The following is a 27,551-nucleotide window of genomic DNA, read 5'->3' as shown; positions in this document are numbered from 1 at the left end:
TGTGTGTGTGTGTGTGTGTGTGTGTGTGTGTGTGTGTGTGTGTGTGTGACATCGCTTAAACAACGCACATGTGCATTTGTGAATTATAATAAGACATCTCTTCTCACATCTGGCATTAATGTGTAGATGCGCATCCTTTACCTCTCCTTGTGTATAATTATCTTAATATAGTCTGGGCATTTTCCAACAAGAAACGTAGATGACACGATATAATATGGTAAACGATTTCGAAAATAAAATTTCTTTTTTAAAAAAAACTTTAATGACACTAAAATTATTTTATCTCTAAATATTCTCTGTAGAAAACTGTTTCTTTTATTTACAAGAACGACACAACTCAAAATGTGTCATTCTTGCAGAAGGTATTATGACCTCTTTGAACTTTAAGAATAACACAAGTGCTATTTGACGAATGGACTGTGAAGTTAAGTTAGTTTATTACTTTTGATAACTAATAGAGTAACCTTAATTCATTTATGGCAATAACTCGAAAATCATATTTTTTTACTTGTGTTATTTTTTATGAAAAGGAACAATATATTATACTTTGTATCTCTAATGGTTTTATTGATTTTATTCCACAATCTAAAATAAATTTTCATTATATCAGCAAAATCATTTATTGATAAAATCATATAGATGATTAAAAAGTTATTGCCTAAATATATAGTAATTCAGAATCCTACATGCTTGAAAAAGGATTATGCTTTAGCTAGTCAATTTAGTATTCAGAATGCACACGCAGCTGTCAACCACCCTTCACAATCTCCTTCCAACCCTTATTCCGTTCATCTTAAGTGTCGGGACGTTGCCAAAATAGTTCGCACGGACTTGGCAAACTCGCGCCCCTTTCTACCCTCTGCTTCGATACATACACATCCTCTTAACGGGTACGAGACTAATGCACGTGGGAATTCTGGCATATTACGACAGGTACTCGACAATCGAGGAACAGCTCAGAACAACTCGATGAAGCTGCCAAATTATAATATCGTGGAATTACCTCGGACCGGCGAATCATGATTTCTGAGACTGCCTTGCAATTCTTATTTCATTTTCTCTTAAGGCACCATTATTATTAATATTTAATGAAATGAAATTTAGTTTAAAAAGAATTTAAACTATATATATATTTATAAATACAAATGAGAATTGATTTATTAACTTAAAAATGAAATTTTATTGTTACGAAAGTTTTTATCTATCTACCTATGCATCTTTTTTAAAGACTTTTAATTATTACTGCTATATCTACATTTAATTGTGACTGATTAAATTTCAACTAAGAAAAATTTACAAAATGTATGCTTTTAAAATCTTCATATAAATCTTATGGAAAACACCGAGAATGTAAAAGCTATCAGTGGTTCAAATGTAATTCTCGGATGAAGTTGCACTTTTCAGCCAGCGAGATGCTTTATTTTATCGTTCCGATGAGCACGGATGGTACAACATTGGCGGTGCTTACGACTGCAACAACTTTCGTACATAAAAATAAAGGTAAACCCGTATCTCGGTAAAGGGAAAGACAGTGGATAGGAGGGCGTATCAAGTTGGAGTTTGAGGCGGCGTAACTTTGCCTTTAAGTTCTCGCGAGTCCCTGCTGCAGTTTCCCAACGACCAGCAGCTGCTCTGGAACTGAATGCAAAGACGCAGCCATGTGTTTCTTGTTACCTCTATTCTTGTCGTCATTATATCCCGCTTCCAACCGCATCGCGGTATCGATCACTCGGCACTTTGTTGCAATTATATTGTTAAAAAGTTTGCCGCTTGAATAAAATTAAAATTTTCCTGCAGTTCCTTGCATATTATGTTGATTGATGCTCGACGAATTTCGCATTCAACTATCCATTAAATACTGAATGCAAAAACAAAGAAATATTTAATACAAAAATGTTAAATGGAACTTTTACTTTACTTTGCTTGTATGTGCTTCTTCATTATGAAAAAATTCGATAAGAAGTTAAAATTAATATTTCTAACAAATTAATGCTTCTGTTAAATTGAAGGATTATATCCGAAATTCTGGATACATTTAAATTTTTAATTTAACATAAAGGTGCACGGGGAATTCGAGGATTTGAACAGAACCATCGATCAATTAATGCGCGGAAGAACATCGATCAAACGGCAGCCTTTGTGACAGTTATGCAAATGAAGTGCCAATTAATTACTTAGTACCTAATGAAAACCGCGTTTTCTGCTATAGAGCTTCGTTTCTGTGGCAGCTGAAAGAAACGCAATTTTTCGTAACTCATTGTCAGTAATTAATCAGCAGGTGATCAAACTGCTCGATTTGTTATATTTGCAGATAATCTTTTATGAATCAGCTAGATTAACGTATTTGATGAATTATTATCATACATATATGTCACTCACTTAATACTATGACATAACTAAAAAATTGTCATTTTTTAGTTGCTTACAGAAAAAGGAAATTTAAGAAAAAAAAAAAGAATAGTCTTTATACAGAATGATATATTTTTATTCCTCTACTCAATTATTTTATTTCCTTTAATCAATTATTATATCAAAATTGCATTTCAAAATTAAATATTACAAAATTTTTATGATTCAAAATATTGTAAAATTCATTTCTTGGAAAAACTAATTTTGTTATATCAAGTTTGTTATGTTCGTTGTGTTTAGTGTGCCCGATGAATACAAAATTTGTAATTGAGCTCCAAATTGTATTTATTCAAAATTTTCATAAAAAAATGTAATCATATATTTATTCAAAATTTTGGGTTTTCAAAAAATATTTATTCATATATAAAAAACTATGAATATTTAACGAGTATTCATATTCATTCAAACAAAATATAAACTTTAAAAGAAAGCTCCAATAAGTAATCGTTCTCCCTTAACTATAACCGGCAATTTGATAACTTTAAGTAAAAAAAAATGAATTTTATTTATTTTTGTCATTGTAATATTCAGATTATATGAAGGAAATTTAGAAATTTTGAAAAATATTTTAGCAAGCAATACATTTTATATTTATAATTATCTATTTGATAGAGCGCCATACATATTCCGATATAATTCCGGTTACATCACAGTAATGTTATAAACATTTTATATGATATCTTGGGCGAATCGTTCACTATGGTCTGTGGACATTAAATTCCGAAATATATTATTTATTCCCAATAAAAATGTCTTTGTTTAACCTACAGGTTAAACAAGGACGCTCATCGTATAGGTCGCAGACTAAGCGCACGGTGTAATCGTAGCCATTGTTTTCATAGATTTCTGTTTTCTCTTGCAAGCTTGCAAGCGCTCTGCAGATAATACAGAATAAAAGTGAATACGAAACGAAAATATTCGTAATCATATTTAAAAAATATTCTTTCAAATGGAATGAAAAGGTATTTATTTGTTTCTTGACGAATAAAAAAGAAGTGTATTCGAATGAGTATTTTCATTTATTTTTTATTCAATTATTCGAACATTAGGTATATTCATCGGACACACTAGTTGTGTTATTTATGTCATTGTTGTAGCAAATGAGTGATGTACATATCACTATTATTCAACTTTTCCAAAAATAAAATTATTAAACTAATAAAATTTCACATATCGTTCCTCTACTTCAAAAGTGACACAATATATAATATATTCGAAAAATTATATTTCTTAATAAGGAAAAAAACTACTTTTCAACTTAATAAAAAATTATTGACTGATCAAATATAAGTAAAAATATATCTATTCAGAAACATGATCAAATGTTAAAATGTATGTATCTCTTTGTTTAAATATCTATAAATTAACCCTTTTATTTCATTCTTTCTGATTGTCAAAGTATTATAGAACACTGAATGAAGATTTTTCGATACGTTGAAGTATAATTGATCGTGTTCAGTAAGTATTGTTGATGTTAAAATAATGATTTTACAGCTATACTCGGGGAGATTCGGTCAATCCGGGTCTCGCTAGCGTTCATTCGATTTTCGGATATCGCAGACTGATCACGGCGATGCGCGAACGAAGATTGATTAAAAATCACGGGTCAACAACTTTATCGGGTGATTACTCCGCCATGCTCGAATTTATCTCGCCCGATTGCACTCTCGATACCGGTCTAAAAGGTTTTCTTGTACGATTCAATATTAATCCTCTTAAAAATCCTTTAAAAACGCTCACGCAAATCTGAGGAACACATCAGATTGAACCATTCGTTCATCAATACAGCTAAAATGAAATGTATCATTACACAACGGTATATCTGAAGCTACACTATAACCCGGCCAATAGTCAACAAGAAGCACTGTTACATATGTGATGTTACAAGAAATAAAAAAAGTTTTTGAAAATTTATAGATTTTCTTAATTCTCCATCTGCAATTATATTTTTACTTCTCCTTTCTGCAATCTGGACTTTTTAGTCCAAATTATTAGTCTTATTTAGTCCAAATTTTTTTACTGTTTTAGGTTTCCAGAAAATGCAAAAAAATTCAGGATAACTCTTCAACATCTCTTATATTACCAAATAGACACATTACAAGATATAATTTAGGAGGGGGGAAACTGAACTCTTTCCTTTATTTCAGAAAAATTTAAGAGTTAAATTTCACTTGTGTTAAAAAGTTAGATTGCGAAGAATTAAGTTTTTGCGTGAATTATAATAAATCTCATCATATCGATGCAATACATATATTAAAGGCAAGCAGAAATAGATATTCAAATTAATATTAAAACACAGAGTATGATAGCGTATGTGCTGAGCGTAATATAATATTACCGACTAAGTTATAAAATTGAACGTAATTCTACATTATGTACTACGCATGTCTCAGTATATTTGACGAAACGTGCATTACTAAACGATGTATGGCTCCCGTAGGATTTCTCGCGGCCGCAATTCGCGGCGGGAAAACGTCAAGCAATTTGACACGAGTGTCGGCGAATAACTGTCGCTCTGGTACGGGTCACGGAGATTAAAATGGTCGAAACCTAAAGCATCGATGGTGATGCTGATGAGCACGCTTCCATTTGCAACAGAACTCCCTATGTGGCGTGTTTCGTGTTTATGTAATGTACGCCCCGACACTGTATGCCATCTGCGTGTGGAGTTGGACATGAAATGAGCATAAATTAACTTGTACGTAGACGGACATACAGTAACTTCCATAGGTCCAATACTTTGCACTCTTGATGAGGTTGTAAACGAAGCCACTTCAATTGAAGTTTAGCTTGCAATTGACCCGGTGTACTAGGTACACACAATCAACCAGTTAATTTTTGAAGAAGGATCTTTACTTCTACAAGAGTAATTTTAATTTCAATTTTAATTTACTGTTGTAATATACAGTTATTATTTAAAAAAATAAAATTTAAAAAAACATTTTTTATGTTACCGATATTTATCGGTCGATTTTCATTTACTATTGTTTATTTATACGTCGCGTCGTCTAAAAAAAACATATATTCTTCCAGCATATACTAGTTATATAAATTAATTATCAATTTAATTTATGATATTACGTATTCCAGTTTCAATTCAGGACTGTGTTTCAAGAACGACAAATTGGCGCGCAATTTGTTTAAACTGAAAATTCGAGATGTTATTAAATATAAATAAAAGTTACTTTAGTTGCTTTCTTTAATTCTATATATTAAAACTTTTAACTGTTAATTTAAAATCTTAATTATTAGTTTCATTATTATTTTCAAATTCTTATTTAAAGCGCATCAAGGTAATGAAAAGCGTAAATTTACAGCTATTTGGTCGATATCGGTCGATTTAATGCGCATTGTTGAGCAAACATATGACAGGGATGATGAAATCAGGTTACGCAGATTGCTTCATTACTTTTTGGTGCCACAATGCGAATACAGTGCTACATTGTCCAGACGAATGCCACGGCATAGGTGTATAGCACTTAATCACGGTATTACCATGACAGAGTGCCGCTAATGCAATGCCAATTTGGCGTTAAGAATTAATGCGCTCACGGTTGGGGCTTAGTGGTTGCAGCTACGAGATGCGCCTGTGTCAGCATCAATGACGCTAGAAGGATGGCAGGCAGCGTTATCACATGAAAATAAAACGACAGCTGTCACGCATTTTTGCGGCCGTTTTGTACTGTCGATTATATATGTCGTTAATCGTTAAAAATTGACGTCGATGGAAAATGGCTAATTGAAAAAAATCACGTATTAAAGTCATGTAAAGTTGAGGATTGTACATTACGTTTTTACAAACAGTATTCAACGTAGTAATCAAATAATTTGAAATTTTTTAAGGAAACAATATAAGCACATAAATTCTTGTATTAGAAAGTTAAAAAATTATTAAAATTCTAAAACTAAATTTCATCAAGAAAATTAAATTACATTGATGAAAATGTTTTATATAAATACAAAACGGACATTTAACTTGGTAATTAAAAGCATACAAACTTTAATTAACAAATTAATTGTTAAGTTGCTTTACATCTTGAAAGTATTTTTTAGATAAATGCGGTATAGAAAATGTATAAAAAATCTAGCGATTTATTACACAGTTTGACAAAAAATCATTTTTTCTCTCTCTATGAGCCATACTTCGAAGATCTTTTGCGCTAAACACGATGCCGTCGACAGAATTTGCGTAGCGTCAGCGTCAGGATTTTGAATAAATTGCGGAGAAATAGACCAAAAAATACCCCAATTTACTGTTATACTCCAATTTACTAAAAATCCTGATGTGTTACTCAAACTCTGATGACAGCATTGTGTTCAGCGTGAAAAAATCTTCGAAGTTGTACTTGGTACTTTGAAGAGGAAAAAAGTAGTTTTTTGTTGAAAGTGATTTTCTATTGAACTAATTAATCTAACTATACAAAAAAATTCAAACATAACATGAAATAAGTCGTACAAGCATGGAGTAAAATTCACGAAAGCTCTTGAATTATATCTTTAAATGTTTTATTTAGAAATGAATCGATCAATAAATTAATGACTTTGTAAACCATGCACTGGATCTCAGTGTGAAATATTTCCTTTATTTAATCTCTCATACAAACTCAAAACTCCATACGTTTCGATCCTCGTTCGGATCCTTTTCAATGTCAGAAATTTACATTCGCGAAATCATTGTGTTTCCTGATACACTATTTACATGAATTCGATTGGAATAACATACAGATTCTTGATGAAGAGAAAATTTTAAACAAAAGACTCGTATCGGAAATGATTTTCATTCGCAAACAAAAAAAATAGTTTAAATTTAGTCTGACACAGAACTGTTAGACAGCGCTTATGACAATCTATTGCTTAACAAATAAATCTTCCTCTCTTCAATGTTTCTTATTCTATATCTGATTATTTCACCGAGGTATGTTTTCGTACTTGTTAGATGAATTGTAGCAGTCTGTTTGTTAACATATCATTATCATTACCGTGAAACTCATGTAAGTAAAAATAAAAATAAAAATGAATTTATGTGTACATATATTAATTATTATATAATGTTCTGCGTTTATCAACAATATATTGTAATACTTTATTCATTATTGTATAGTGTATCAGGAAACACAATGATTTCGCGAATGTAAATTTCTGACATTGAAAAGGATCCGAACGAGGATCGAAACGTATGGAGTTTTGGAGTTTGTATGAGAGATTAAATAAAGAAAATATTTCACACCGAGATCCAGTGCATGGCTTACAAAGGCATTAATTTATTGATCGATTCATCTCAAAGGAGCCTTAATTTAAAGTAACTCGACTTATATTTTTATTTAGAAACTCTATAATAGACTTTATTTAGAAACAAACTTACAACCGTAAAACATGTTTACAAACACCACTTTTAGCCCATTTACCTCAATTTACTCCTAGCTCAAAATCCTGACGTGTAAATTCTGTCAACAGTATCATACTCACAAAATCTTCGGGATATGTACTATGGCACTTCAAAAAAATTTAGTGCTGAATCGTATTATAGATGTTTAATTTATACGAACGTAAAAGCTTTTAATATTTCAATAATAAATATTTTATGTGACCTGATATTTTTATACAGAGACCCATTTTAATTTATCACTCCAAATATTTCCCTTGCATTTTACAAGAAAATGTTTCAGACAAAAGTTGTATGGTTTCAAGGGGGCCATAAAATGGTACCATTGGTTTGACCTTGGATAATCGCTTAAAGGTCACTTGAAGGTGATCTTCATGTAACCTTTAATCGACTATCCAAGGTCAAACCAATGGTACCATTTTATGGCCCCCTTGAAACCATACAACTTTTGTCTGAAACATTTTCTTGTAAAATGCAAGGGAACAGAAATATTTGGGGTGATAGATTAAAATGGGTCACCCTATATATTATGTATGGGATACATGTATATCTATAAGTTTACTGTTTTAGAGAGAATATACACGCACATATATTATTATTCATTATTTAGAAACATCTTTGTTGACCTTTAGTCTATTTTAAACCTTAAATCTATTTTTATAATACATAATTACAAATATAAAGTTCTTTAAAATGATAAACAGCGATAATGATTTTAATAGCGCAACGATGTAGGAGATTACCATGTCTGTTTATCATCCTATGTAGCATCCTGATGGGATTTTAATCAGGACATACGCTGTGCCAACGCATGTTGGTCATCTTGTACCAGTTGGCCGTGACGTAATTTCAGGCTGATAATTTTGATCGATCGATGATGGTATATACATAAGTTCGCAGAACATGCACTTCTTCTTGATAGAGATTTAAAGTTAATATCATTCGAAATGTGGTACCAAGTCTGATTTAGCTAGATTAAATTACGACAAAATAATTTATTTGATGATTTCAGAATTACTAAGATATTTGAGCCGAATAGGGTCCACACCTAATTAATTTTATTTTTTAAAAATTAAATTTATGGAGATATTGAAATAAACTAATTGTAAGTGAGAATCAAATCTTCATTTCATTCACTTCCAAAAATAAAATATATTGTTTATATAGAATATGTGTAAATGAACGAAAAAAGAATTGTGTTAAACTCTAATATTATCTAATTTATTTTTTTTTTTAATTATATTTATAGGGATATTGAAATAAACTAAGTGAGAATTAAATTTTCATTTCACTCACTTCCAAAAATAAAATATATTGTTTATATAGAATATGTGTAAATGAATGGAAAAAAAATTTTGTTAAACTTTGACATTGTGCTTTATTACATGCATATGAATATAATAAAGCCCAAATCAAAAGTAAATTGAAAATAATAAAGAAAGTAAACATTTTCTTTCTAAATCAGTTTTAAAATGATTATTAATCATAGGAAATTCCTTAGGACTTACTCTACTCTCAAATATTACAATTATCTTTAATTTTGTTTGTAATTAACTTTTTAATCTTTGGAAATTTCTAGCAATTTGAATGTAATTTTGGCTTCTTAAAAGATAACAGTGAAAATCGTTATTTTCCGACGTAAACTCCACACATAACAAACAAATAATAATAAAAATTAACAAGAATAAAGGACTCTTGATATTAATAAACAATAAATTATTAAAGGGCATGTAAGAGTTTAAAATACGAATTTTATGTTAAGAAAAATCGAGCTCCTCTCTCTATAAAATAAATATCATTATATTCTAAATAATAATAGCTATAATAATAATTTTATAAAAAATAATAATAGCTATAATAATCACATAAGTGGGCCTTATTCAATGAGTACATTGTTAAAAAAAAATTTTTTTTTTAAATACTTATACTTATTTCAAAAAATTGATTTATTAGTTATTTTGCATAGTTTGGAAGTTGAATAATATTATAATAAATAATAATAAATTATGAAACATTGTATACTGGTAAATTTTGCAGTGGATTGTTATAAAAATAGCTCATATTAGCTTCATACACAGAAGTTTTTGTTATATTAAACAAACGTGTTGCTACTGATTCCAATTCTTTAATCCTTTTTTATTTACTTCCTATGACACATCTTTTAAGCATATATCGTAGGCGTAAAGCGAGTTTTAAAGTAATCAATTTAAAAGCGGACCTTATTTAGTGCCTGGGCCTTATTCAGCTCAAGTACCTTATTATGTGTGAGGGTTATTGTTCACATATAAAATTACTAAAGTTTTTATTGCAATTACTAATTTTGATTGAAAATTCCATTGTTTTAATACACAACAAATAAGAGATAATGTCTGTATAACAGTCGAAGCTGGATCTTAATAGATGCTTAAATATTTTCATGTGAATTTATATAGGTACTACATACGTGGTCACTTGAACTGCGCGCCGAATTGATTTTTCGGGCTTAGAAACGCAACAATAAACTACTGTAGTAATATCACAAATTAAATTGACAATAGTAATTTAATAATTTGATGTACAATTGGCATCATTTTAGGAAGATCTTAGTATAGTGAATTTCTATTCTTTAAATCACTATATTTAGTGGTATACTTTATTTTCGATGTAATATGAAGATAATGATCTATTTAAGAAATCAGAAGTTAATGTGGGGATCTCCGCTCGAGTTCGTTTCCCACTTTTATCTAGCATCGAATTAGCCTTGTTGACATAGCCATCCATGTCTTCAATAACGATTGATCGAAAGGACAACGCGCACGCTGCCATTGACAGGTTAATGAATACCGTTTTCGCGAAATTAGTGGCGTCGTGAATTTTCGAGAGCGCCTGAGACAATGGCTGTCGCTAATCGTATGAACGGGTGCAAAACTTCGAATTGTCATCGCGAAATTGTCAGCGCGTCGTTCTTCATAATTTAGTCGTGACGAAATTTGTAGAAGAGTACGAAATAACTTTCAACAAAATTTCATTGGCGCTACCGACCGCATCTCTGATAAACCGAATGACACCCACAGCTGCATGTGGCAACACTAAACTGTAACAAAATTGCAAAATCTTGTGTAATATAATTGGCCTAGTAAAAAATCAAGAAAAAAATTGCAAAGAGAGATAAAAATATTTACATTGACAAATATGTTTAGTCTATTTGTATGTTAAATATATTACAAATGCTTTAACATCTGTTAAATGTAATAGATGCATTATATTCAAATATAATCACAAACAATTAATGCTAAATGAATAAAAAATAACAAATGTCTGTATGTAAATTGAGTGAGAGAACTCTCAGTATTCATAAATATGCGAAAAAGTAGAATAAGAAAAATCGCAAATATGAATGTTACATTACATAAAGTGAAATATAAATCTTATAAGATTAGAAGAGAAGAGACGAGAGAGAGGCAGCAGAGAGAAGTATATCGATTCAGTTTTTTCTAGGACACTCTTGTATAACGTAATCCAAAACGCCGGAAGTCCGCGGTAATGACCAAGTATGTTCGAGGTCCTCTGAATGCAGCCGGAGATTACATCCGGTATTAATATTGCCTTTTCCAACGGAGACGAAGTTGGTGCCGACCGAGGTGGTACGAATAGCCGTAAGTTACTCGCGCGACGTGTCCGTCGATATTGCGATAGTTAAGCACAGGGACGGCGCATAATGCAGAAGCTGCAGGCTTTGCGGACGGTACCCGCGGAAACTCCAACTCGCTCCAAGTTCCCGCACCGGGCATTAAAGTATTACTGAGATAATTTGTTACCACCTGCCGCGAGATTTCGGAAAATCTCTTTAATAAGCTTCCGATCGCCGACGGCCTGATTAACGCGAATAACGTTGTCGGAATATTGTCTGTCCATTGATTCTCCTATTCTCCGCATTCCATGGTTAGTCACTATATGATTAGTCACTATTTGAAGTAAAATGCTATTATTTAGTATGTCAAGTAATGTGTATTAATATACATATAGTTTCAAATATGTGGATATCGCTATCTCAGTCTCAAAATTCATATTTATATGATTACATCTTTTGTATTTTAACAAAAAGTATGAAATAAGGAAATACTTGCTAATTTTGTTGAATTAAAAAATGTTTCAAAAAATGCTGACGGTTTTCTAAATTAAATTCATTTATGAATACGTCCTTATTTTCAATAATTGCTCGTTTAATTAATATTTTGCTGCTGTGATATTGGTAGAAAATAATATGCGAATAAAGCACTTAAGCGGAAAATGTCTCGACTAAATTATAATATAGAAGATAAAATTCCAATATTAATATTTTATTGCTTAAAAATGTACTTAATTTTATTTAATTTAATTTAATTAAAAATTATTTAATTATAAAATATGTAACTGGTTAATAAAATAAATTTAATTATAAAATAATGATTACTGCAAAGTTTACATAAAACTTCACAATCATTAAGGACTGATTCCAATTATATCTAATTTAAAGAGATAATAAATTTAAAAAATAATAAATTCTTAAAATAAATGTAAAATGTAAGTTTAAGGGGAAATAACTTTAAACTTTTATGACAAATATATAAAATGCTAATTAAAACAAGAAAACATCAATAAGAGAATATAGAAGAAGGAAAATACTGAGAAATGACTATTTTGGAAGGCTCGCAGCCAACGTGAAATGATATACGTATGATAAATGATAAGCGCATTAAAAAAAAAACAAAGTATCACGTGAGAAACATCGTAAAAAGTACTGCGCTTGAAATGTGACGAAAGTTTGCGGACGTTGCAAGGAGTTGACATGCTATATTAACGAGCTATGTAACTCAGTCCAGAGTTATTACCACGCACATTGTTGGTTTATTATTGCAATCTGCGGGACTTTTACGAAATCTGAGAATGATTTGTTCGTGATATGATCTGTTATAACTTCTAATTAGTCAGTACGAACAAACGCTAGCATAAACAAAACCAAGCCAATTGTAAAATAAATTTGTATTGAGAAAAATACAAAAATTGAGAAAATATAAAATTTGAGCTTTGTTTTATGTTTGCTTGATCTGTCAATATATTTGGATAATTGAGCGTTTAATTAAATCTCCATAAATTCGGTATATATCGGAAAATCTATCAAAACAGTAATATGAGAAAAAAAACATTTATGATTTGCAAAAAGATCCAAAAAATGAGATGTGCTAAAGTAGTTAGATGGATCTTTCCATTACTCGGTCCTTGGATTTTTTGCATTTTCAATTCTCATTTTCAGATTCTGATAATGAGAATTTGCGCCTTGCACATATTCACACGCACGTATAAATTTTTTCTATTTATCGTTAAATGCTGAAAGATTTCGCATTGAATATCGTCAGCGCAAATTCTGAACGTATTTGACCTCAGGCTGGTTTTTAAGTCACAGAAAGTCGACGAGCAGTAGTCCCATCTTACACGTGAAACTCGAGGACAATCGATTGAGACCAACGGGTGTCCGACAATAGGGGATCAATTGAAAATGCAAGGTGTCGTTTCACGATCGCTTTTCTTGGAAGGATCACTCTGATCTCGACAAAGACACATGGCAGGAACGTTAGGAAATCGGGACAGATTGTAAATTTGTCACAGTACGAACGGGTATTGACACGGTACGTTGTGCGCGGTTATAGTGCACTTCATTAACTTTGCAGTGTGTTCTGTTCCGCTGATTTTAAACTTTTACAGAATATATGTTTTACAGAAGCTATTGAAATACGTAGGAATATAAATAAATGTAAGGTAAATAATAAAAAAACGAGCATAAACAAAGATATCAAATTAAGATAATTTATTTATAAAAAAAATCGACAAATGGCGAATCGTGAAAAAATTGAAAACGTTTCGTATACTCACAGAATTTTTTTCAGATTATAAATTAGAAATTAGATAAGCGCAAATATAATAATAAAAGACTATAATAAGAGACGCATTAAAGCATAATCTATAAATATCGCGGACATGAATTAAGTTTCATATAAGAATAAATAAGGATCATCAAAAGATTATATTATTTTTATATGAAACTTAAATCATGTCTAATATTTATAGATTATATTGTAAAGTGTCTCTTATATATTCTATTCTTTTATTATTATATTCATTCTTTTTTAATTTTTAATTTATAATTTGAACCGTGAATGAAACGTTTCCGATCTCTTTTACGATTCACTATTCGTCAATTTTTTATGATTATTATGATTGTCGATTGTTTATGATTATCATTAAAATATATTAAATTATCTTAATGCAATATTTTTGTTTACGCTCATTTCTTTGGTTATTGATCTTACATTCATTTTTTACTTTGCATACAAAAAGCCTGTACTTCCTTATATTCGTAGAAATATCCAAGTGTAATTCTAACTAAATTACTATTAATAACTAAAATTAGTATTATAATTAGTATTATAATTTGTTTTTTCACATAATACGTACACATCTCTAAATCATACGATTTTAATTTGAATTGATTTTTATTCAAAGCTGAACAAACAATGCATAAAACAATATCATTATGACTAACTGAGATAGATAGGACATTCTATATATTCTAGAATACAAAGAGATTGTGGCAGCAGCTTTGATCGATTCGAACAGGGCGACACGTTTTCGCGACGATGAAAGCATATCGGGAGGAGCAGAGTATGCGCCTCTAAATTGCTTCATATTTTCAGCATCATTTTTCTTGAATTTCCCGTCCATCCTCATGATCTTCCTTTTTTCCACGCGTCAAACATCGCACCGGTTTGTTCATAGAGATCCTTCTCTTTATGATAGTCTAGATACTTTTCACTATTTCATTCTTCTCGTGTTATATCAGGACATGCTTACATTGTTCAGATTACAATCTGTGACATCTTAGTATCTATTCTATTTTGTTTATTTTAGAAAAAAATCATAGATCTAAGAGAAAGGAAATTAAAAAATGGGAAGCGACCAAAGCTGTAAAAATCGAGAAAGTACAGAAAAAATAAGAACAAGAAATAGTATAATGGAGAGATTAAAAGAAAATAAGGAAGAGAGAGAGAGAGAGAGAGAGAGAGAGAGAGAGGAAAAGAGAAAGATAAGATAATCAACAAAATAAGCAAGAATAAATAACAAGGTTAAATGACGAAATTCAACAACGATAAAATAAAAGAAAGCGACAGGAAACAAGCTAGAGAACAAGGAGATTCTCGAGAGAAAAAAAACAAAATAAAACAAGATAAGAGATGTAGGAAGCATGATATGTAAGGTGTAGGAAGGGAGAACGACAGAGAAAGAAAAAGGAGGGAGGTTAGATTATAGAACGTCTTGAAAGTCAATTTTTCATCGCATCGAGCGATTTGCCCTCCCAGGAATATTTCTTAGCTCTCCAAAGGCGTTCCCACTTGCGCATGATCCTGCAGGATCTCCTTGCATTCGAGATACCGGCATCGAGCTGCGACTACGTTGAGGGTAAAAAGAAGAGTTCGTAGCACCAGATAAGTTGCGGCGTAAACGCCAACACATGTCTCCCGCCATTTTCCTTCACATCCGCCGAGATATGTTTTTCCCGCTATGTCCCTCCATTTTTCTTCCCTCCTATCTTCTATCTCGTCTTCAACGTATATTCTTACGGATTTAGATCGTTCTTTCTATTATTTATTACGTCATTTATTAATTTTAAACTTGTTTTTTTAAATGTTCCAAATAAAAACCTACCCTCAGAAAATCCAATCATTAGATCAAATGTTTTGCTATTTGAAATGGATATTTGATTTTTACGGTGCTTTTTTTAAGCCATGAATTATTGTCAAGTATGATCGATTCTATAGATTTTCGAGTCTACGAAATTTCCACATTTTTCCATCATAAATTCACCGACACTAAAAACTTCCACGCGTTTTGCGTCCTGCTTTTAAGAACGTGCATGTCGCCCAAGTTCATAAGTTGCGAAGTTGGCAGCGAAAGGATGACACGGGAAGATATTAAAAAGACTTTATGCCAGCCGCCTGTCGGTCTCGACACCATTCGACAGTTTCTACTCTCGCGCGGCCGTATTTTTCCTACCGTAAAATCGTATTTCAGATGTTGCGCAATATTCCCGCTCTCAGACTCTTCACGCGCAGCAGTCTTCTTCTTTAATTAACGAAGTAAGTTCGGACATTCCATTCTCGTCTTTCGAATTTAATAAAGGCGACTGAATTAAATGCTAGAGGATGCCTTTCTTTGCCGGGCTAATCGTTGAAAAATTCATGAGTATTGTAAAGAACGGTCTAGGTTAAGCGGCGGTTTTCGCTCATAACATTCCTGTACTATACAAGCCGGCATGCGTAAAGCTCCTCTCAGAAATCATTTTAAATTTCCTACAAGAATGTCTCTTCCGTGAGAATCTTTTACCAACAAATATTTAAATTCTTCTTGCATTAAATCCAAGAGTCTGTAGGCATATGGCCTTCATATCTTCCTTGCCTTGCACACATCTTACATATTGCAAACACTCAACTAAGTAGATAATTTTACATAAAGTTTTATAAAATCCGTCATAAAATTTAAATTCCTATTTTTAAATTCGATAACGTTCACTGTTAAATTCATGATGTCAAATTGCTTGTTATTTTTAATTATTTCTATAATTCCCACCATTGCTTCTACTTAATGTGTCGATAATTTAACTTGAAAAAATATATTAAATTTGACTCAAATTCACATACAGTTTATTATTCATTAAATACGTTAATATGAACGTTTTTTAATTTGAAACTACAGAAATGAATTGATTTATATTCTGATACACATAAAAATTAAAAATATATAGTAAAACATTTTTTTTTCAATAAGTTTTTTATCGGATTTTAAGATCCTAATAACATTATTATCAAATTTACACGATCAATTTAATTGTAATATTATTACATCAATTTTAGTTTATTTAATGTATTAAAAAATATTATTGGACATGTTTGTAAAAAAATCTAGTCTTCGACCATATTGGCTCTTTCCTTACTTATTTGATTTATAGCGCGGTCTAGATTAACCTATTGTGAATTTTTGTTATTTAAACTATTACTATACTTTGACATATGTTAGCAACGTTGTGTCTCTTAGCATCAGTGATTAGATATCGTTGCATTAATCCAATACAATCTCTTTGTCATGCTATCCTATTCATGATTCCGTATTATAGTATATATATGTATTGTATATATGCGTGCAAACGCACGTACAAGTACACACAACGCGTACGATGCTACGCATGCGTAAATTATGCGTGAACGTGAGAAGGATGAGATCGAAATAATCTAATTTCGTCCCTTTGACCCATTGTTGTATATACGGTTACTATCAACATAAGATACAATCGATACAAGAATCTACGCACATTTAAAATCGCGTAATTTATTTAAAAGCATTGATACTCTAAAATGGATACATTTAACGAAAGAAATGTCTGTTTAATTTCTATTCAGACGTAGCTTGCATTTCCTATTAACAGAAATTAATTATTTAGCTCACTCAAAAGTAATTAGATGATCATAATATTCATAATTTTTTAAATTGTTCAAATAAAAAATAAAGTATCTCTATAATTACATATCTGTCTGCATCAAAGAGTGTTAGTCTTTTATTCTCGTAAAACTTTATTTATATATTTGTACTCCATTATACTTGATTGAGTTAGTATGATCAACTAAAAGATTAAAAAATATTTTCTTTTCTTTCATTGCCAGTGACTTTTTCATAAATTTTATGTGCTTTACTTACTTTTGTATCTTAAATAATGTATCACTGAAAATGAGATACATAAATTTATTTTATTATACAATCTTCTATTATACAATCAATAAATCTCTCGAGATATTTAGAATGTTTAACTACATTAGGTATTTTCTACATTTTCCATATGCAATGTATTTAGTTTTCCAAATACATGTACAGATATATATCGAATAAGTTCTCAGAATTCGAAATAACGACAGTATTTTGTCGGATATATCGCCAGTAATGATTGTAAATTGCACGCTGGTGCTGGTACAGCTTTCGCTGAAATTATTGTTGGATTCACCATTAACCGAGTCGCGAAACTGCAGAACCGTATATGGCGCCCGTCGAATCCGCAAAAGTGGCCCTTTTAGTCTTCTACCGCATAGTAAATCGAATTCTCTTTGTACCTCTAAACCCGTTCGTTATCGCTTTCTATGTTTCTTTTTCCCTCTTTTCTTGTAACATTTTTTATCTGTTCGCTTTCTGTCTGTTCTCTTCTGATAAACAAAACAACTAATCTATTTATTTCGACAGAAATTCTGACATAAATTTTTGCAAAAAGAGATTTTTCATGCTTAAATTGTATGGTATTTGACACGTTGATCCTAAATAATATTTTTTTTGTCTCCGTAAGCATTACACCAAAATATCTGAATTTTTGTAACTCCCACACGTTTATAAACTCTAAAATATTTGGATGCTTCAAGTATTTAAATATTGACATTTTGCAATTGCCATGAAATATGCATATTAAAGCATACAACACTTTTACCTTTAAAAAATTTAACATTGAAAATGAGACGCCTAAATTTCTTTTATTGCAATCAATAAATCTTTTAATTTTTAGAATCATAAGCTATGTAAGGTATTTTTTATATAAGTATATAATCCCAAATGTAATAAATAATTCCGAAAATACAAAATTTATAAATAGTTAATTATCTGATTATGAATATAAACAATATTTATAAATCATATAGTACAAAATCAAGCATATTGAAAAGATATAATATGTAACTGCAATTTTGCTAATTAGATTGTAATGCAATGTGAATAACATTTCCAAGTAAACTTTCAATACACTCGCCTTTAATTTGCAAAAACGTAGATCGGACTCTTCCGTTGTGCCTTGGGAACACTAATTTCTAGTTCTTTAGATAAACTTGGCTTCGTACTTCCGTAATTGGAAACTCGCCTTTCTTAGCAGTTAACGTGACTGCGTGCTCGTAGGTCTTTCCATGACCTAATGCGTTCCCCTTGCAGTAAACATTATAACGACGAATTACAACCGTTGCTGGTGCCAAAAGAGTCTTGCACACTTTGATCTACTTGTTTACAAGATTGTTAACCCGAGTAATGGAAAATAGTAGATTTCGACAATCAATTCTATCAAAGCATTAAATGATTCTAAGAAACGATATTTATACTTTGCTGAATAATTTTGCTGAAAGATCTAAAATTTTGCATACAGATCTGAAAATAATTTGTTGGATCATCAAAATAATTTTGTTGGAAACTCAAACTGATTGCTAGAATATATCAAAATTTTTTGCCACATTGCTCATCGGTTTTTAGTTTCCAACATAACCATTTTAATAGTTCAACAAAATTATTTTTAGATCTCTATCCAGCAAAATTTTAAATCCTTCAGCAGAATCATTTTTTCCATGTAATCATATAAGATTATGCATATGTACTCGATATTAAGTAAGTCTTAAGACACGAAATACGTACGCTTCAGATATGAGTAATGCGTATCGCGTTTAGATATTCATAAGAAAGAATGGCTTTGCCTTTTTCAAGATCAACGCACATGTAAATCCGTCGCGATAAAAGAGACGCGTTGAAAATGAAAATATACATACATAGATATAATAAGTACCTACAGGAGAGTATCGGCAAGATTGAAGTACGCTCTATAAAAAATTGGCTATTTTTGTAATCCAGGCTTCAAAATAATACATGTGAAAAAAACTAATAACTAAAATAGCAAACAAAACATAGAACAAAGAGAAAAACAAAGGATCATTGCGGTAAAAGAGTGACTCAAGTAAGAAAAATTAATATTTTTAAGATAATGAAAAAAAAGGATTTCAAAAAATTAAGGCTAATACATTTTTGTGAAAAAAACGACACATTTGATTATTATAAATTAGTAGTTAATATTGATTAATAAAATTTTGAAAAATTCCTAGAAGAGAGTATAAATACAGTTTTGTGTCAGTTACTGTGAACGAAATCAGCCATAATCCAGCACCACATCGAAATTCTTTCATTCGCTTCCTCGTGCAATCATCCAGCGGAAATTCCGCGGAATTCGCTGTATCCGGTTGAACGAGCACAAACTAGAAATTCGAAATTCAAAAGCGTCATCAAATGCTACAAATGTTATAAAATTCAACGAAGTATATCATACAATATTGCATGGATGCATTTAAACGATTTAATAGGACTAAGAAATTAAAAAAAGCTTAACATAGATTAGGTTTAATAAAGTTTACATGAGTTCGATCAAATATTAAAAGAACTTACATTTTTAAATATCAAGTAACGTTAAGTCTTATTGAGAAAACATCTATATTAATTTAATTTAAAATTAATATAAAATTTTTATTACAGTAAAGGAATGGCGAATAACATCTTTCAATTTTAACAGAATTGAAAAGTGTTACTCGCCGTTTCTTTATCTTCAATCACAGCGCGTCCACAACTCTTAGTGTAGACAGCGCACACATTGTAGGACATTCCGCCCCAAAAAGAGGCGCAAACTAGTCGTTTTCATCGAGATTGGCTTTCGACGGGACCTGTAAACAGATAAAGTAATTAACACCGATCCTCCCCCTACTCTGTTGCTGTCGTCGCGCTCTGCATTCGGGTAACGGGAGGCTGCATTTAGGATAATTGCTAGTGCATCTCGCGAAAGGCCGCTTCAAACGTAAAAACGGTCATTCCGCTCGGTCATGCAAAAACGCGCGTGCGAATTCGCAAATCGATCACATATACATACACGTTTGCTCACGTCACCCACAGCGCACGCGCGCGCAGGTACCCCACCGATATTCGGCACCATGTACCTCGCCTCGGAATTGGAATGCCACACGAAGCGTGTATATCACCAATAAAAAAATACGGACCGATCGTTTTAGTTACAGTCTGTTAATTAACGAATTTCTTCAAAATAATAACGCACAAGATTTCATCTCGTGCTATAACTTAACATGGTCTAATTTCATTTAATTATTCATGATATAAAAATTACATTTCATCGAAAGGAGAATAAAATTTCGTGTTAGTAATTGATATAAATATTAAAATATGAGTAAACAATGAGTTATTTGTATATTGGAGAAAATGATCAATAATATATTATGTTATAGAAACTTTTCTCAATAAATTATTAAATAATTTATCTTGAACTTTTTCTGCCAAATACACGAGAAGAACAAGTTCAGCTAAATCTTTGTATCGTAATATCCATGTTAAATTTTTATTGCAAATTAATATAACCTGTAAAATATAATATCTTTGTAATAGAATATCTTTTATGTTTTAGATTTCAATAATTGAATGTGAATTAAAATTAATTGAAACATTATTACAACATACATGAGAAACTACTGATTAGATATAATTTCAATGTTATTAATTTTTGTTATTTCCTATACCATCTATATATAATAGCATTTCCCGGTTACAATTCATAAAAATGATTGCTTTATAGTCGGATGTGATTAAAAAATAGCATCCTTTGGCGAACCTGTAGATTGGCAGGTATATCCGGGTGAATGCAGAAGGATCTAAGGATTCGAGGTGTAATCCCGACTAATTGAATAGCAATTAGTAGCGACATCGTGCAGAATCCACTGCGTCGACCCTTCAACACCCTTCGTCATTCCAATTTGCGTTCTCACAGCTTCTCGCGCTGTTCTCGTAGCTTACTCTTCGATCTCGACGTCTCACGTAGTAACCCTTCGTCAAGGGCACTGACACAGTCTGAAAACGGATATGAAGACGGAATTTGAATAACATGTTTACGCGTTGCTCGTCGTCTTCGAGCTAATGGTCTCCGTCGACTTCTGAAGTCACCAGCAAATTTCGCATTTCGTGCTGTGGAAGCGGAAAATATACTTGCATGGAGAAAACTTAACGATGAAGCCGCGTTTTGGTATTTACTAATGAGAAATGATTAAGACTGCAGCACGTTGCTTATCTCTGTACATTGAATATAGGATGTATCACAATAATATAATATAAAGCTATATAAAGTATAATAAAACCTGTAACCATATACATATTTTTAGAATTTAAAAGACATTTTATCTTTAGAATACAAGGAACTCAAGGAACTGCTTTAGCAACTTAAACTAACTTTTAAATATTTTAATGTTATACATTATTGATTTCCAAACATTTTAAACTTGATATTATATAAGAAAATAGAGAAAAAAGTTACATTATGAAAATAAATATCGATAATAATTTAACAGTTTCTCTTTTATTTAATAATGTCGTAAACAATAGGAAATATTATAGCCGAAATCTGAAGTTGATACATCCAACGTTTGTTAACTGACGAGGATATCTTCTTGCAATAAGAAGCGTCGGCAGGATATAGGAAAGATTTTCTTGGAAGACGGGGCTCGCATGTGCAGGAAATGGGATTCCTTGTCGACGACAGAAGCGTGATCGGTGTATCGAATTTGGTGGTAGCCTCCGATTACAAGGATGCGAACGTGCCCGTCGCGAAGTTTTGCCAACGAGGATAGGGGGAACAGTCAGGATGAATGTGGTCGAAGAAACTTAGAGAAAATGATATAGAAGGAAAAGGGCGAGAATGAGAAGATAGGAAAATACGTTATAACGCTAACGGACCGTTTAATGGATTAGGAGGAAGTAAACATCGTCAAAAAGAAGAAATTAACGAGAAGTTGGCGACCGATTTTAATCCTTCTATTCTCCTTCCTTTATTTTCGATCGTTCCCGATTTTGTCAGATATTCGGATTTTCTGTACCGAGTATTTGCGCTCGATGAAAATAATTTCCTGATTTTCCGATGGTTATTTTACAAGAATGAAAGTTTGTTCTAATCAGTTAATTGCAAAAATAAAGTGATAAAAGTAAAAAGAAATTTTTATTAAATCTGCGTACGCGAATCTGGAGAAAGAGATCAAGTTTCAAATTTTTATAAAACATAAAGTATTCTTTTAGAATTTCAGAGAAAGAGAGGGAGAGAGAGAGAGACAGGGAGAAAGAGACAGAGGTAGAGGGGGAGGGGAGAGAATGAATGAATGAACGTTTATTAGCTTCAATAGCTACTTACAATTTAACAATTCAACACTTAACAATTTAAAACAATAGATTTAATACAATAGATTAACATTTTGATAAATTTTATCTTGCTTTACGCTCTCTATTCTTAATAGTTTGCGTCAATACTCTTCTAAAATTTTGTAATCTTTTTTCTTCCATTACTTCTTTCGGTAAGCTATTAAATATATTAAATCCCACATATAGAAGCATTTTTTGTTCCTCTCTAGTTCTGCATCTATCTATTACTAAGTTACTCTCCTGTCTTGTTTGTATCGCATCCCCTGATTGCACCAATTTTATTTTATTTGCTAAATAATTAAGACATAGCCCATTTATCATCTTATATATTATAATGCATACATTATATTCTCTCTCTGATCGACATAAACTGTAATGCCTCAAGCATATCTATTATTCTCACTGTTCTACTACATCTAAATATAATTCTCATGTTTTGGTTCTGCAACTTTTGTAAATGATCCAGGTTGGTTTTATTTAGTTCAATCAGTATGGACGAACAGTAGTCAAATAAAGGCGCAACAATAGACTTATATACATCTCATCAAAGGCGACAAGTTCGCAGATAACCTACGCAGTACACCCAACTTCACTTCAACTTTCTTACTTAGATAATTGCTATGAGCCGATAAACTTAAATTTTTGTTAATGATCACCCCTAAGTATTAGAGAGAGGGGAGAGAGGAGAGAGAGAGAGAGAGAGAGAGAGCGAACGAATTCAAGCATTTTAAAGATAACGAGCTTGAAAGGCCGAACTCTTATTATTGCATTCAGTGGTAGATTCAATGCTTTAAAATCATTTAAAAATATAAAAGTAATTTATATTTTTAAAATATGTAAAATGTTAAATTTAAAATAAATGCATTTTTATTTAATTGATATCCTGAATATATCATAAGTATCATCTTACTACATCTTCATATTCTACTTCGTTTGTTCTTTATAAAGCATTCAACTTAAAATACTTCAAAATGCTTGAAGACACTATCAAAGAATGTAGCAAATTTGTATTTTTAAAATATCTAAAATGTTGACTTTAAAATAAATACATTTTTATTTAATTGGTATTCTAGATATATTATCATACACCTCTTTTATTCTATATTCTACCTCATTTGTAAATTGCATAGCATTCCAACAACATACTTCGAAATGTTAAGCGTGAATGGAGTTTCTCCAACTTTATGAATTCGAGACAACAGAAAAATTCTTTCAATAAAATATTACTATCAGTGTGAGAATCCGCTAACTTTTTTCCAAGGCAAACTTCTCCGTGGTCGACTCGATAACTTTATTCGTTCGTCCATCCATCTAGCATATAATAAAGTAAACGACGAAGCGCTCAGTTGCCGATCGTAAAATAATCATCGCTCGAGGGCAGCGGTTATGTATCTGGTGAAGGTATCATCATTTTCTCGGACAATTTTGTGGAACAAATGAGAACGGTGGTATGGGAGGGAGTGTCACTACGTGAGCGAAGGTAACCGTAGCAGACAGTGGGAGATAAGTCGTGTAAAAAGTACGAGGAATCTGCAACGATACGATGAGAACGAGGGACGAGGAAGAGGGTTGAGAGAGGAAGAAGAGGGAGGTGAGCGATAGGGAAGCTCCATGAGGGAAATATAGCGGAAGGGGTGACGCTGGTGCCATGAAAGATAGCGGAGAATGTAGGAGGTCGCTGAAAAAGATCGAGAGACAAATCTACCTCGCATAGGGGGTCCGCCGGAGACGAGGCGGGTTGAAAAATAGTCGCGAAAGAATTTCTTATTAGATTGAAAATTGAAATAAACTCGTAGTGACGTCGGTTGCATCGATTCTCAAAGCTCCTACTGTATCTCGATCACACGAATCGGGTCACTGGAGGACAGATATCCTGGCCAGGATAACTCCTAGGAACGTGACGCGCATTACGATTTACGTTATTTTTACAAATACGCTTTCAACAATCTTCTTAGCTTTATTGGGTTAAACCCTGCAATTGCTGTACTTAAAGAAATAAGGACGCCGAATTTTAAACTACTTAAATCTTAAAAGTTATAATATGAGATATCGTCAGTTATAAAAATTTAGAAGACTTTGAAAAGGAGAGAATAATTGAATATTTAAAGAATTGAAATTTAAATCAATAATAAGATGAGACATAACAAGATAATAAAAAATCCCATATAAAGCTTAAATTATAATTTTAAGTTAAAAAGAAATATATATGGATATATACATGCACATAAATGTTTCTTTTTCTGATATGTTAATTTAAAATAAATTAAAGTTTGGATAAGTCTGCACGTAAGTCAACGTTCGTGATTGAGCTAAATATAATATGACATATTCATGTGATAAAAAGTCTTTATTGAAAAATACTTTGCCAATATCGACAGATGCCGTCATGAAAAAAAATTCATGAAAGTTTATTCGAGAGATTACAAAGAAAAGAGATTACAAGAAATCTTAAGCGGTTTGTATTAAAAAAATTAATTTAATTTCTATTATTATTAATATTAATAAAAAATTGTAACAAATTAGAGAGAAAATAAAAAATTCTGATAAATATTCTAATAAAAGTATTAAATAAATAAGGAATTATTTTTAACGAAAATGCTATTTTTTTCTCCTTTTAGGAGAATAATCAATCAATTCTGTTTGTACATATATTAAGAAGTATATTTTAACGAATTATGTCTACATATTCTTGGATTCATTTTTTGGTAAATGTAAATTTTTATAGCAATAGGTATCATTCATACGATCTTTAATAATCGTAAAAGCTTTCAGAAAAAAATGAAGAGAAGACTAATATTTTAATATGTGTAACATGTACCTAACTCAAACACTGCACAAATGATTATCTGGATGGATGTGAGCGATAGCCATTATTCGTGGACATTAAATTATAATGTACGTATGTATAATCAGTACGGTATTTCTCCCGCTGAAATCACGGATCTGTGTTTGCCAATTTTGGAAGGAAGGAAGGGATAAAAGGGACACGAATTACTGGGCAGCGATTAGTTCGACATCAATGACGATTTGTGCGATTCTTCGCTACGAATTCTGATTAAAAACTATATATTTTTTTTTCAGCAGACTTATATTACAATCCTTTTGATGATTTAATATCGAATATAATTAGATAGATTAGAATATCTAGGTATAAAATGCTAATCAATACATTGTCAAAAAGAATTAACTTTTCTTATTGCTTGCGTTAAAAGAAAATTAATAAAATATAAAATTCTCAATGTTAAATAATGAATTCTAAAATTCTAAAAAAGAATTTCCAAAAAAACTTAAAAAAACTAATGTGCTGACGTATTTTATCTAGTACCATTTAAAAGTTTAGTATTATCTCAAATATTTATAATGTTATAAGTAAAATTCAGAGTTTTGTTATGCGTTATTTTCCATTAATATTGTAATGAAAATGTCGATTCTGTATTCAAATCTTTTATATATTTAAAGTCGATATTGTATTTCTTTATCGGTATCATAATGTTAACACAAATAAAGTAACGTTTTCTTTAACCTCTAAACAAATTTGCATAAGAATTTAGACATAAAGCATGTAATGCAATGCTAATTTTTAGTTTATTAATGAAGTGCTTGCTGCAATATTTAGTTTCTTCTTCGAGCATTACATATTATGATCTCAATAGAAAAAGTTAGTTCGTTTGCGAAATTTAAAGCATTTCAGAAGATTTGCTAACAAGTCGTTTTACATTAACTGATATTTCGCAAGCGAGTAATAACTATATTCGTGTAGAGAGATCCCGTATGTGATGTATATCTTCTCTTGCAAGCTAACTAACTATAATACTAATCGGATTTCCGGGATGAAATCTGTATGCAGGATTTCTGTCTCAGGATTGCCATTCGGTACAAACGTACCACGTACTATCACTAAACATCAGATATCTAAAACCATATCTACAATTTTCCTTCTAAATCAGTCGTTATATCAAATATATGAATAAATTTCATATATTCGATATAAACGACATAGGAAAGTGATCGAGGAAATTCTGTTTTCATTTATCGGGAGAATGTTATCTATATTTTCGTTCTGTAATCGAACGAGTCACATGATACTGCGCAAGTAGCGAGATCATATCCTTTTCAAAGCATCCGCGAATATTAAACGAGCTGCCGCGAAGCGTAAATCAAAACGGACTCCTTTGAGAACTCCTGCGATTCGGCGCGCTCTAAAGAGTTTTGCGTCTCTTACAGTGAAACAGCGATGGCATGGCAAAACAAGCGCTAGCTAAAATCAGCGAAATAGACGCGTAAGTAAATAAACTGCATATGAGATACCGACCCAGTAAGCTAAGGATATTCCTTTGGCTATTTGCAAACGCAAAAGTAAATCTTGCTGAAATCAAACTTTAACGTAAGTTTTTATTAACAATAATAAGATTGAAAGACCGCTAATGTTAAACATAATGCTTTAAATTAAGAAGCGCCATAACGGTCAGAACATTAAGATGTTGAACTATTGTAAATTCATTTAAACGAATTAATTTCAGAAATTATAGCGTTATGGCGCTTCTTAACTTAAAGTTTTTATTAAGTTCACAAACAATTTAAAAACAGAATAACTGTCAATGGGATGAAACAATTAGAGATCCAGTAATATATATGATAAAATTCAACAAGACAATTTTATCGATTGTTC

At 31.3% G+C, this 27,551-nt stretch overlaps 1 protein-coding gene across 1 annotated transcript in view; it reads left to right on the top strand.

Moving 5' to 3' along the window:
* NLG-4 (neuroligin 4) overlaps positions 1–27,551 on the top strand; it is an 88,158-nt gene that overhangs the window by 53,146 nt on the left and 7,461 nt on the right. The window lies entirely within an intron of this gene.

This window comes from Mycetomoellerius zeteki, unplaced genomic scaffold (assembly GCF_001594055.1).
Source record: "Mycetomoellerius zeteki isolate Tzet28-1 unplaced genomic scaffold, Tzet1.0 scaffold386, whole genome shotgun sequence".
NCBI lineage: Eukaryota > Metazoa > Arthropoda > Insecta > Hymenoptera > Formicidae > Mycetomoellerius > Mycetomoellerius zeteki.
Note: the sequence above shows the minus strand (reverse complement) of the source record. Positions and strands in the feature narration are given on the sequence as shown.